Here is a 13947-nt window from a genome sequence, read left to right on the forward strand (position 1 = left end):
TGTATGGGAAGTGAAAGAGGGAGAGGGAAAGCTCACACTCACACACACACTCACACTCGAGCACACACACAGCCAGCCTGCCTCTCTGCTCAAAGAACTCATTACAAATCTTTCCAACTCAGCAGTTTGATGAATTTACTTTAGTAAAGAGAGAAGGGGAGGGGAAGGGAACACCCCCATGAAGGAGCGCCTGAATTGACATGTTTAAATACTTAAGGCATGGCTTAAAAAAATGTAATCCTTGAAATGCACAGGCTTATGGGAAGATGGGGCAAGACCGGCTCTGATGTTGGATTGACCCAACTGTTCAGTTTCATTTCAGAAATGAAACCTGGGCCACAGATACCTCTCCCCCAACCCACCCACACACCACCTACGTGTGCACACACAAACACCGTGTGTCCGAGCAGGAATCAAGAGAATGAAATCTAAAATTCTTCCAGCAGGATCAATTCAGACTGAAGACAGGTTTTAGGAGCAGAGGCATCTGGAAAAGGGATTTTCTGTTGAGATGTGTTGCTACAACACTTTCCTCAGAGAGAGCAGGGAAAGAAAATGACCTGGGATAGGGGGAGGGGATGCAGGGGATGCAGCTTCCTGGAATATTTTACTATAGAATGATAGTGTTAGAACTTCAATGCACTTTAGAACAGGGAAGATCAGAGCTGGGAGGGGTCTTTGAACAGGGAATGTCAGAACTGAGAAGGGGCTGGAGGACAGAGAATGTCAGGGCTAGGAAGAAACTAGAGCATAGCATATAGAATATCAGAGAACTTAGAACACAGAACATGAGATGTCAGGGCTGGGAAGAAGTCTTACAACATGAGATGTCAGAGTTGAATGAGACCTTCAAGATCATATAAACTGACCTCTTTCTCTAACAGATGAAGAGTCTGGGCTCAAAGAGTGGAAATTACTCCAGCAAGGAAGCTGACTCTCGAATTAAGCAATATCTTCCCCCCTCCCCCTCCCCGCTTTGTGTCTCCAGTTCCAAGCTCAATGCATCACATAAAGCAGGCTTCATGAATGGAAGAATGAAGGAATATCTTAAAATCATCTCCAAGCTGCTCATTTCTTAATTTCTATGTCCCACCCCATGCCTCAAAAGCATGTTTGGAGTGAGGGAATCTGAGAAAAGGACTAACGTTCTCTTTGGAATGGGAATGGGAATCTTCTGTTAAGGCTTCCCAAGGAAATTGTTTAAATTTCAAAGTGACGCTTTCAGAACTCTATCATGTTAAAAAAAAAAGTCCTAGAAATCCTGGAGCTAAGCCCCTGCATTTCTCCCTTCTACCCTTCCCCTTATTACCACCAATCAGCACCCGCGTCCACTTAGAAGCAGCGAATGTTGTCAGCTTTGCCCCCTTCCTCTTGTTGCAGCTTCCTAGAACAGAAGCCAGGTCTGCCTTCCAAAGGTATGGTTTTGGGTCATTAAAGCCCCACCACCACGTTCATTTTCTCCCTTACTCGAGGAGAAAGGAACAGAACTGAAGCAATTTCTGGACAGCCACATTTCAGGCTTTCGAAAGAGGGGGGCAGAAATTCCTTTTGCACTTGGAAGAAAAATCGCCAGCGACAGAAAACAAATTAGATTAGGAAAATGGGGAGAATTAGAGGCTTCAGAGCATTTTAATTATGACTGGAGGAGAACTGGATTATTAATGTATTTCATGGTGGGTTTTTTCCCCCTTTAAAATCTTTCTTTAAAAATGTAGCCGCTGCCCACGTGGAAACAGGGCCTTGGTGCTGACGATGGCCAATCTCCATTTCTGAGGACTCCCCTCTTCCCCTTTGTCCTCAGAATCACTTTGAAGGAAAATCTGGGGATGAAGCAGATGGCAGCAGGACAGCATTCCTCATTTTTGGATGAGTCCTAGTTGTGGGTTAGTTTGCCCAACAGGCCTCTCAGCTCATTCTACCTCTCTGGGAAAACAAGGTTCACCCCGCAGGATTCTGGGAGAAAGGACAACCTCGGAGGAAAGGAAGAGTGTAGGGGAACCACAGACCTGGCTGAGGTAGGTTTATATAGCAGGAAGGAGAGCTTGGGTACTCAGGATTTTCCAAAGCATGTTGTGCCCATTATCTCACTTTGTTCACTGTGTATTTTCTTTTATATTTACTTCTCTGTGCACATGTGGCTTCCTTGAAGGCAGGATTGTTTTGGTTTTGTCACTGTGTTGCCAGCTCCCAGTATGTTGGCTGGTGGTTAATAAATGCTTGTTGATCGGGGGCGGGGCAGCATTTTTGTTTCTTGCTTTTGTGTCCCTAGTGACTGACAATTACAGTGTCCTGGTGAGGAATAGGCCAGGATGCTGGGCTTTCTTCCTTGGAGTCTTCATCCAGAAGTTGGGAGACCACTTATCCCAGTCAACCATTTCCCTTTTAATTTGAGCTGCATTAGTTTTGTTCATGCAAAGATTTTTTAAATTTAATGTAATCAGAATAATAAATCTTATCTCCTGTGACCCTCACCCTTGTTTGGCCTTGAGTTCTTCCCTATCCGTAATTGCAAAAGGTCTTTCAGAAGGCTACTTACAGGGGAAGTACTAAAGAAGAGATTCTTTTTGTGAATGATGAGGGAAATCTCTTCCAAAGTTCGAATTCTGTGACTCTGGGAGGGCTGGTACAGAGAAGGCACTTAATGATGTTTGCTGAATAACTAAATGAAAGATCCTTGAGGACAGAAAAATGTTTTTGCTTTTTCTTTGTATCCCTAGCTCTTGGCATTGTTGTTGTTCCTTGTTTCAGCCGTGATCAACTCTTCATGACCCCATTTGGAGTTTTCTTGACAAAGATACTGCAGTAGTTGGCCATTTCCTTCTCCAGCTCATTTTACAGATGAGGAAACTGAGTCAAACAAGGTGAAGTGACTTGCCCAAGGTCACACAGCTAGTACGTGTCCAAGGCCTCGATTTGACTCAAGTCTCCCTGACTTGGGCTCAGCTTTCTATGCACTGCACCACCTAGCTACATATAGTAGGTGCTTAATAAATGCTTTGCTGTTACACTAACTGGATCAGGCAACTAAGGCAGAGGAAGGAATCATAGCTCTAGGACTGGAAAAGGCCTTGGAGACTATTCCAAACCCCGCATTTTATAGATGAGGAAACTGAGGTCCAAGGCAGCAAATAGACTTGCTCCAAGCCACACAACCCATGTGGCAACTGTAGGGCTTATAAAGAGGTTTCTCTTGATCCTTGGTCCAGCCCCCTTTCACTAAGGTGTACTATTCTCAACTGGCTGAGCAAGCTTGGCTTTAGCTGTCCTTGATACTAGACCTTAAGTGTTATTATTCCCATTTTGAATGGAAGAAAACAGGGGCTTATAAAGCAGAGGGCATGTAATAACCATGAAAAAATGGAAAAATTCAAAGGACTCTAGACTTGAAAGATCTTCAGGTCAGAGAATGAGAGCTAGAAGGGACCAGTGAGGTCAGCTCCTTTAATTTTACAGACGAAGACGCAGAGGCTGAGAGATAGCAAAGGGACTTTCCTAAGGTAGGAATTGGCAGAAGAGGGACTAGAACCCAGGTTGTTAGACTCTAATTCTAAGAGCCTCGCCACTACTTCAATCAGAGCGAGCCTGGCTGAGACAAAGGGATGGAGAGGAGAGAAATCTGCCACTGTTCTTTAAATGTGTCCTGAGCAAGGTCAGCTTTTACTATTCGTGTAACTCCCAGGGACAGGGCCGGTTGATTTGTCGAACATTCCAAAATAGGAAGAAAAAAAAAGAGTACCATATGGGCAGAAGTGGGACCTGAACCAAGAAGGCAGCAGGGATGGCAAGCTGGGTGTGCCGTCAGAGGCGGCATCGCTGACAGCCTGGGAGCTGGGTCTGGAAGTTTCAAAAGACTGGGGTGGGGGGACACTCACAAAAGCCCAGAGCCAGTTCTAGCACACCGACTTTTTAGACAGGCAGGGTAGCAAAGCACCCACGGAGGCTGGGGAACAACTCTCAGCAGAGGTTTTCAAGAATCAGCCTTGATGAGCCCTATAATTAAGGGGGGACATGGTACCAGCCCCACAAGTTTTTTTAATTTATTTTTTATGAATCAACCATCCCTGTCTGTCCCCAGGAGGTGCACAGAGAAGAAAAGAAAGGAAATCAGAAGGAATTGTGTGCCGCTCTCACTCCATGATGTTTACTGCGACAATTATAGATTGGAGGTTGTTTGCATGGCTACTGCTCACAGAATCATCAGAACTGTAGGGTCACAGCATCTTGGGACCATAGAAAGCCACAACCTTGGAATGACAGAATCTCAGAATGATAGAATCATCTGGTCTTGGAACCACAAAATGTTAGAACCTTAGAATTATAGGACCTCAGAATCATAGAATCACAGGATTTGACACCACAGACCATAGAACATCAGTCAATCAACATTTATTAAGTACCTACTATGTGCCTGGCACTGGGCTAAGCCCTGGGGACACAAAAAGAGGCAAAAGACAGTTCCTGCCCTCAAGGGGCTTACAGTCTAATAGGGGAGACAACATGAAAACAAACACATACAAACAAACTGTCTACAGGATATATAGGAGATAATGAGCAGAGGGAAGACACTGGAATGAAGAGGGGGTGGGAAAGGCTTCCTGTAGAAGGCGGGATTTTAGTTGGGATTAAAGGTAGCCAGGGGGGATGATGGGAGAGAATGCCCAGAACATGGAGATGGAGGGTCTTGTCCATGGAACATCCGAGAGGCCAGAGCCACTGAATTGAAGAGGAGTAAGGTGTAAGAAGACTGGAAAGGGAGAAGGGGGCTGCTTACAGAGGGCTTTGAACACCAAACAGAGCATTTTGGATTTGCTCCTGGAGATGATAGGAAGGCACTGGAGTCGAGTGAGTGTGTGTGTGTGTGTGTGTGTGAGAGAGAGAGAGAGAGAGAGAGAGAGAGAGAGAGAGAGAGAGAGAGAGAGAGAGAGAGAGAGAGAGAGATCACATGGTGAAACCTTTAGGAAGGTCACTGAGTTGAAGCCTCTCATTTGACAGGTGGGGAAACTGAGGCCCAAAAAAGTTCAGTGACTTGCCCATAGTCACACAGTTTGGGGAGTGGGCGATCTTTCAGAAAGCTCTCATCTTCACTAAATCGGCCAGCACTGTTCACGCTGTCTGAAGCTGGGGGGTGGGGCGGGGGGAGACTGCAGAAAATGGGATCTGGCCAGAGTTGGGAATTCTCTCCCAGAATTCCATCCTCTGGACATTTCTCTGCGCAGGATTTAAGCCTCAAACAAGAGAGAGCGAGAAGCGGGAAGCAGTCCCTGGGGGGACGTTTTTATGGGAAATGCTGCATTTCACATAAAGCAGGTTTGAAATGGGCCTTGCCTGGGAACATCAGTGATTTTACACTAAAGGAGATGGGAGCACAGAGCCTTCTTTTAATGTCCGTTTAATATTTATGGAGCTCCGCCAGCGGGCCAGACACCATGCCGAGGTGTGCGGCACGCTCGGTTCTCCGCAGCTTCAGCTGCGGGGAGGAGAACGGCGCCATTCTCAGAACAGGCTAGAATTAGCCTTGCTCGTGGAGAACAAGAGCGGAGGATCACAGCATCTCACAATCTCTGAGCCACAAGAGACCTCCACGGGGATCTAGTCCAACCCGTGCCTGAACGTGGCGGCCCCACAGTGACGGAGAGCTCACTACCTCACTAGGTGGTGGTGGGGAGGTTGTGGGGGGGGGGCTGAGGAGGTGGTAGGGGGCCACACCCAGGTAAATACTGTTCTGCCAGCGGAGGGATTCTTCAAAGCCTAGGCCAGTATGCTTGGCTTCAATTCCTAGTAAAATGCTTCAAGCAGTGGTTTGTGAGCCTTTAGAAAGGGAAGCGGTGATTACTCGGAGCCAGCTAGGGAGGGTCTTAAAGAGCTGACCAGCACACTGAAGCTCTCATTATGGGGTGTGATAGTAGAAGGGACTTAGCTGTTCTCAGTGGGCTCAAGGCACAGGGTCATATATGACTCATAACACTGAAAGGATCAGTGGATGTAGTTAACAGTGATCTCTGGGGAAAAAAAACACATGGAGGGTGGGGTGGGACACACTGCAGGAGTGGGGAGAGGCAAATGCTCCAGTTCCAACAAAAGGATGAGGCTAGAGTCTTCAGACTATAGGCTAAGGGGCTAGCCTTCAGTTCCTGGACAGTTCTAGGATGCATCATTAAAGGGATGGTTTGTGAAAAATTAGAAAAGGAAGCAATAATCTAGAGGAGCCAACGTGGATGGATTCATCAAGAAGAGTTCATGCCAGACCAACCTCATTTTCTTTTTTGTTTGAGCAACGAGACTGTAGAGCAGGAGAATGTTATAGACAGAGTTCACCTAGATTTTAGTAAAGCATTTAATAAAAATTCTTGTCAAAAGAGGAAGAAAAGGTCAATAGAACCATTAGGAGGACTTAAAAACTGGTTAGTCAGTTCCAAAGAGTCTGTGCCATACTCTTGATCCTCATTTGATCTCCTGAAGTCAAATCATGGGTCTCACTATCTCTGGGGTCAGATTTGTCTCCTTGGATTAAGATTTCTGGCGCTCCTTACTTCTACATATACTGAACCAAAATCATTCTCTTCCCACCCCACCCCCCCAACCCTCCCCTCTTCCCAAATTCCCCATTTTTGCCAAGGGAACATCCATTCTTCCTACCTCCTGGGTGCTTAACTTGGTATATAGAACAGTTGCCTTCAGTTCCTCATTTTCCCTCATTCCAAAAATCCAATCAGTTGTCCAATTGTGCCCACCTTTCTCATCTGACCTCTCCTCTCCACTCACACAGTTGCCATTCACCTTAGGGCCATTCAGGCTCTCATCATCTCTTGCTCGAATTATCACGAAGGCTCTTAATTATTATCTCCATTTCAAGTCTCTTCCCCACTACAGTTCATCTTCCAAACCAGAGCCAAAGGGCTTCTCCTTAAGCACACATCTGACCATGTCACCCCTCCCCACCATTTAACAAATTCCAGGGGCACCTAAAAGTATGAACTTTGTTGAGCTTTGGAAGCCCTTCACCACATGGCTCCAACCCAGCTTTTCAGCCTTGTTTTCCATTTGCTCCATCTGCACTTTGTGACCCCGTCAAATTGGTTCTCTTACGCCCAACAGCTCATTTTCCATCTCCAGGCCTTTCTGGGTAGCCATCCCCCCATGTCCAGAATGTTCTCACTTCTTGTCTCTGTCTTATAGAATGAATGCCTCAGCCTTCAGTCCTCAGCTTCAGCACATGAAACGTTCCCTGGTCTCCCCGAGCCCTTCCTCCCTTTCTCCTCCTTCCCCTTCTCCCTTCTTTTTCTCTTCCTCCCTCCCTCTCTCTTTCTCCCCCACTCCCCATCTCCTCGTCGCCTCTATTAAAACATAAGCTCCTTGGGAGTAGGGGTTGTTTCATTCACGCTTTCTGTATCCCTGGTACCAAGCATGGTGTCTGACATTGTGGACACACCCTTATTATTGCTAGCTCTATAGCATGCCTCTAGTTCTTTAGGCTATGTAAAACATTTTACACATGTTAAGGCATTTGATCCTCATCACAACCTTGATTGTTGGCTAGGTTGGGTTGGCCAATAACTGCTTTTGTACTCAGAAGCATGGGAAGCAATATGGTGGAAAGCTGCATGGACAAGTCATTAGAGATGTGGATTTGAATCAAACCTTGGGACATTTACCAGCTATTTGCCCTGGAGTCAATCACTTAATCTTTCTGAGCCTCAGTTCCCTGATAAGTAAATTGGGGATAAAAACGAATATCACACAGAGGGCAATGGACTGTGACATGGTAGGTTCGAATAGATTATCCCATTACCAGTGAGGATCGCCAAGCAAATATAAGAGTAAACAACCCCTTCAAGAAATCAGTTGTGTGATTGACAAAGATAGGCTGGTCATACAGAGAGATTAAGAATGACAGGTGGGACAAGCAAAGCCCTCACTGAACTTTGTGAGGAGAAAGTAAGGAAGGCGCCCAGTACATTGGGAAGGACCCCTCTGCAGAATTTGTGGGAAGGCATGGAAGTGAGTGGCATAGGTTAGGCAGGATTGAGAGGATGTCTGCAGCAGAGAGCAGAGATCCATGGGAATATCTGAGTACCCTTCTGACTGGCCATGGGGAGGCTCAAGTGAGATTCTTCAAGTAAAGCCCCTTGAAAGCCTTCAAGTGCTCTAGAAAGGTTAGTCGTTTTATGAATGTTACGGAGAGTCTCCAACAGCTTCCCCTCCTGCCCTTCTCTTCTGTGCAGGGCTAGCTGGCCTCCTTGGCCAAAGAGTGCAGTGGAGAAAGTGCTGGACTTGGAATTGGGAAGACCTGAATTTAAATCCTGACTCAGACATTTACTTAGCTGTATGGCCTCTCAGCCTCAGTTTCTTCTTCTTTAAAATGGAAATAATAAGAGTATCTATTGGGATTATCAAATGAGATAAGTGTAAAGTATTTTTGCAAAACAAGTTATCATAAAATATTAGTTATTATTATTATGAGCTATGACTCCACATGACCCTTCCTTAGACTATTAGGTGCCACTTAGTCCCCAGAAACTCCAACCCCCCCCCAATTACAAGGAGGTACTTCCCTCCCCTTCCTTGAACGCTCCCACCTCTGAGCTTGACTCAGGTCTCCCCTCTGCCCTCCAGTTCCTTCTTTGTTCTACTCTTGAAAACCCTTCCTATTCTCCTCCCTGAGAACATGGGCAGTAGAGAGGTGCTCCTCCAACCCATTTGCCCTCTCCCCAGGAGGAAGGCTAGCTTGCATTCTGTGCAACCTCGGCCATCAACTAGCAGAGATGCAGTCATGACACACCCCGGAGTCAGTGAAGGCCAAAGGGAGGCTGTCCCAGGAGAACCTCAGAATGTCTGGGGCAGAAGAGAACCTCAGCAAGCTGCTCAGACGAGTCAGTGTGAAAGAGCTGGGCACCATGGGGGTGAGACATTGGAGGAGAACAAGCATATGGACCAAAATACATCTTCCTCACCAGATTTTTACTTGGAAATGAATCTGGTGCATTTCCCAGAAGACGAGTTACCCATTCATAACTAGGACTAGCCATCTCTGGGCCTCAGTTTCCTCCTCTCTAATATAAGTGTCTTGCACCCTGAGGCTCCTGAACCAATGAGCTAGAACATTTGTAGGTTGGCTGCAGTAATGGGAGAGGGCCCTTCCAGATGTGACTGCTTATGTCTGCTGGTTGGTCCTGGGTGGACCACCCCAGAGGAGACAGATGTTTGCTCCTGCATTGGATTCTGCCTCCAGAAGTCAGGCTCCCAGGGGCCCCTGAGTAAAGGGTTCTCAGAAGGAATGCTAATGAGCTCTCTGCCTTTATTCAAGGGGATAATATGGGAGATCCACATCTCGAGCTCCTTCCTTGTGTGTGTCTGAGAGAGGGAAAGCCAATGGCTGGCCATCACCCCATTTCCCACCAAGCCTACCCCATACTCCCGCAGGATTCGACAACAGCTCCACATATTTCAGGACTCTGAAACACACAAATACTAAAGAATGGTTCCTTTGACTCGGGAGCTCTGCGGATCAATTAGGGATACACCAGGACATAAAGGAGGGCCCCAGAACAGTTAGCAGGGGCCCACTAAGCCACAATAACTTTCTCAGGGCCATTGTCCAGGGCTGTTCAAATGCACATTGGGGGATTTTTTCCAGATGCGGATTTTTGCACCGAGCCAATGATGCCAAACACTGATTTGGGCTTTCCAGAGTATTCGTGTATGCCTGAGCAGGCAGACCCCTAAACATCCCCTTATCCCTGTGCACATGTGTGCACGCACACTCCCCCCACCCCCACACAGCCACCCCCCCCCACACACACACCCCCTCAGTCACTCTGTGTGGAGGTGAATGGGAGCATCTTTTAAAATTTCTTTTCTTTAATTGGGAAATATACCTATGAAACAGACTTTGAAATAATGCCAGAGTCAAGAGGACACCAAGATCTGGGGCTGAATCCCACCCCTACTCCTCACGAGCACGTGTTCTTGGTTTCCTCATCTGTAAAATGAAGGGTCTCTCTGGCCCCTTCCAGGTCTGAAGCCTCTGAGCCCATGAGAGGCAAAGTGGTGCAATGGAATCACATCGTCTTGAGTAAGAAGTGAGGATATGACCCTCCTGGGCTCGGCTCTCCCTCTAATTCTCTTTGGCTTAGCCCCCCCCACCCCACCACTGGGCCTCATGTGTAAATGGGATGGTCAAGGTGAGAGGGATGCTGGTACACCAGACAGATTCCTCAGCTCTAGTCAGAGGATGAGGGTTCAAAGTCCAACTATGATGTCTGTTTTCTGTGGCCTTGATCAAATGAGATATCACACATGAAGAGCTGAGCAAGCCTTAATTATGCCACGTGGATGTAAGCTATGCTTATATTGGATGACCTCTGAAATCCCTTTCACCTCCAAAGTGTAAGACTTTAGACCAAATGGACTAGAATGAAAATGATGCAAAGGTGAGGAATCCAGAGGTGGGAGAAAGGTTCTGTGCTAGGTATACATTGGGTGCTTCATAAATGCCTTTTGATGGAGTTAAAGTGAAATAGGGAAAGGGAGATTAGAGACAGACTATGGAGGGTTTTGAATGCCATGAATCTTGTGTGGTTGGCCACAGGAGCAAGGGGAGGAACAATGCATTAGGCTGGGGTAGCCCATTAGGAAGATCCCTTGGGGGTTCCACATTAACAGAGGGTCTGGTGTGGCACACAGAATGAGATTCTGGACTGTGAGTCATGAGGGACTTAATTCGAATCCTGCATGTGATGCTAAACTAGTCACTTAACCTCTCTCAGGCTCAATGTCCTCATCTATAAAGTGGGAATAATAACACCTACCATATGCCGGGATGTTATGAGCATCAGATGTGATAAATAATAAAACACTTTTGTAAACCTTGAACTGCTATAGAAATGTGCCCCCAGTGTCCCCACTATTACCATCTCTCTGACTTTGGGCCTCTATTTCTTTATCTGTAAAATGTGGGGAGGGCAGGCTGGGTTGGGCCAGATGGCCACCAGTCCTCTGGCTCTAAACGTATGCCTTTTTTTCACTTTTGTCTCATGCTCAGCACCCAGTACAATGCCTGGTTTCACAACAGCTTAGGAAGGGAGGCAGTTCCTGGTGTTTATCACCTCTTGGGCTTTGGACCAGTCACCGTCCACCTTCTACCTCCAGATCTATGACCCCCCTAAATGGAATGGGGGGAACTTCCACAAGTGAATGCTGGTCAAGACTTCAGTGACCTTTGAGACTAAGCCTCTCATTTTACTGGTGGGGACCCTGAAGCCCAGCAATGTTGAGGAAAGTGACTAAGGCAAGGAGTGGGAGAGGGAGGATTTGAACCCATAGCCTTAGAGTTGCCTGGAACATGGAGGAACTCCAAAGGGCCATGTCCATGGCCATACAGGGGGTATCTATCAGAGGCAGGGCTTCAGCCCACCATGCCAGGATGCTTCTCAGGTGCCCTGTTTCAGAGCTGGAGCAGTGGCTAGAGGCTTCAGAGGGTAGGATGGGGTTCCGGAGGCCATAGACAGATTGGGTTTTCTTTGTAATCCTGTGTGTTCTGAGCACAGGCCCATAGACTTCCCCAGAATGGCCATGGGCAGATGACACAAATGACTTACCCCAGTAGGTTCTGAGTACACAGAAGACCCTTGATGGACCTTTGGAGAGAGAGCTGAGCTGAAGCCCACTTGGACACCGTGTCCCTGCCAGGGCTGGAAAATATGGATGGCAGATGCCCCCAGCCTGGGCTGAGATAAGCAGCTCATTTCCTGTCCACTCCTTCACCAAGCAGTGGCTTAAGGCCAGGGATTCCTGAAAGACACCTGCTGCAGAAGAGGCTTCCACCCTGGGCAGGGGGTGGATGGGCTGGAAATGCCACAGGAACTCCATGTACCAGGGCTGGGCCCTTGAAGATTTTAAGACATGCCGCTCACTCTGGGCTTGGGATGAAGGGCATGTCAGACACTCTCTTTGCCATCCTTTGGATGCCCATCACTTAGCATGGTGCCTGGAACACAGTCGGTGCTTAATCAATGCTGATTGGCCTGACTGCTGACACTTTCCATAAGAAAACATGAAAGCTTGGAACAGGAGAGGGAGCAGGTAGCCTAGAATCCCACAGGATATGAGGCCATGGTCTGGGATGCAGACTCAGTTAAACTCTGTAGACATGAAGTTCACACAGTATGCTAGGCACAGAAAGTTAAAACAAGATGGACCTTAGAGAGGATCCAGCAAGTGCCCTCTTAGCCTGCTGCTGGAGAACCTCTTTAGAAGACACTTGGTAATGACATTTCAATGGGATTGGCTTCCTTTGTCGTCAGATACAGTGGATTCACTTCGAACCATCACTCTAAGCAGGGTCTGGAGGGGGCTGGGACACAGAAATGGCTAAGACCGGCCGCTCTAGTCCACCCCTCTCATTTGACAAAGGAGGCCCCGAAAAGGGTCTGGTGTGTGCTGAGGGCACGCACCAGGAGGGAAGATCAGAAGTGAGACACCACCTGAGGTCCTCGATATTCAGTACCTATCTCCGTAAAATGGTTACTCTATGCAAGCCATCATTAGGGAAAAGAAAATTGAGGGAGGTGTTGTGGCACTGTGGGAGACCCATTGGCTCTGGAGGGAGCGAACCTGGGTTCACATCCTACCCAAGCATGTATTTACTTCTGTGACTTTGGATCAGCCTCAGGAGGTGGGACAAAAGAACCTCAGATTCCCCTTGTGATCCTTGATCTAGGATCCTATGCTGTCATGGGACACATTACTTGGGCAATGGATAAACCAATGGTGGCACATGAATGCAGCAGTGTAAGAAATGACGAGTGTGATGAGTTTGGAGACGCGTCACCAGATCTTCATGAACTGATGCAGGGCAAAGTTGACAGCCCAACCCAATCTCCATGATGAGAGAGCCAATGTCAACAGCCCCAACAGTACACACCATAATCAGAACGATATTGCAAAATTGCCCACAATAAGCATGGCCCCCAAGAAGACGTTGCTCCCCCCTTCAGAGATGGGGGCTCCACAAGGCCTGCACCACACACAGATTGTTGGACTTTTTCGACATATTGACCAGAAGTGATGTTTTTAACAGCCAGGGGTGAGGGGAAGGACCGTAGAAAAATAACTGCAATATAATTCTAAGGGTATAAGTCTGGAAAAGTGGCCACACATAGGCTGAGGGCTCTAGTGAATGTGGGAGATCCGAGAAGGCCTCATGAAGAGGAAGATCCCACGCCTCACTTCTTTCCAGAGATGGGAGAGAGTATGGACAAAAGCCTGGTGGCAGGAGAGGACAGGAGGAGAACAGAGAGTGGCTATAATAGTAATAGCCAGCCTTGATTAAGCACTTAAAGGTTTGCAAAACATTTTTCATGTTATCTCATCTGATCCTCAGTAAGTATTGAGATTATCCCCATTTTATAGAAATAGAAACAGGCTGAGTGACTTGCCAAGGTTCATGCAATAAGAAAGTATCTAAGGCAGCATCTGAACCCAGGTCTTCCTGACTCTCAGTCCAGCCCTCTCCCCTGCTGCACCTAGCTGCCTGATAGCACAACATTCTGTGAGCTTCTCTGCCCATCTCAGCTGCCCAGCAGCCCCAGGAGCAAGGCCTAGCAGGGCCAAAGAAGCTCCAAGGGAGCAGTGACTTGTTCAAGGTCACATAGCTAGCACAAGGGCCCATCCCTCCCCCATCCCAGGGCAGGGATTTCCCACTCACTCCATGCCCACAGGTGGCTGTCCCTCTCATGACCATTTCCCCTATGGCTGATGAGCCACAAGCTTGGCCAGCACAGACTTCAAGGGTCCGGGAGGATTTAGTCAGTGGCCACTGCCTCTGTGTAGCTCAGACTGCACAACATCTGCAGAAGAGAACTGGGGAGTTGGGCAGTGGAAAGGGTCCTGGGGTGGGAGTCAGAGGGCCTGGGGATGCAGGGAAAGGCAGGGATGGGGTGGGGAGAA

General features: G+C 47.7%; 1 protein-coding gene across 1 annotated transcript in view; it reads right to left on the reverse strand.

The window, feature by feature from the left end:
• The window catches only part of MPPED1 (metallophosphoesterase domain containing 1), a 104290-nt gene that overhangs the window by 78584 nt on the left and 11759 nt on the right, over positions 1-13947 (reverse strand). The gene's annotated exons all lie outside the window — the stretch shown is intronic.

Source organism: Dromiciops gliroides, chromosome 5 (assembly GCF_019393635.1).
Source record: "Dromiciops gliroides isolate mDroGli1 chromosome 5, mDroGli1.pri, whole genome shotgun sequence".
NCBI classification, from domain to species: Eukaryota; Metazoa; Chordata; class Mammalia; order Microbiotheria; family Microbiotheriidae; genus Dromiciops; species Dromiciops gliroides.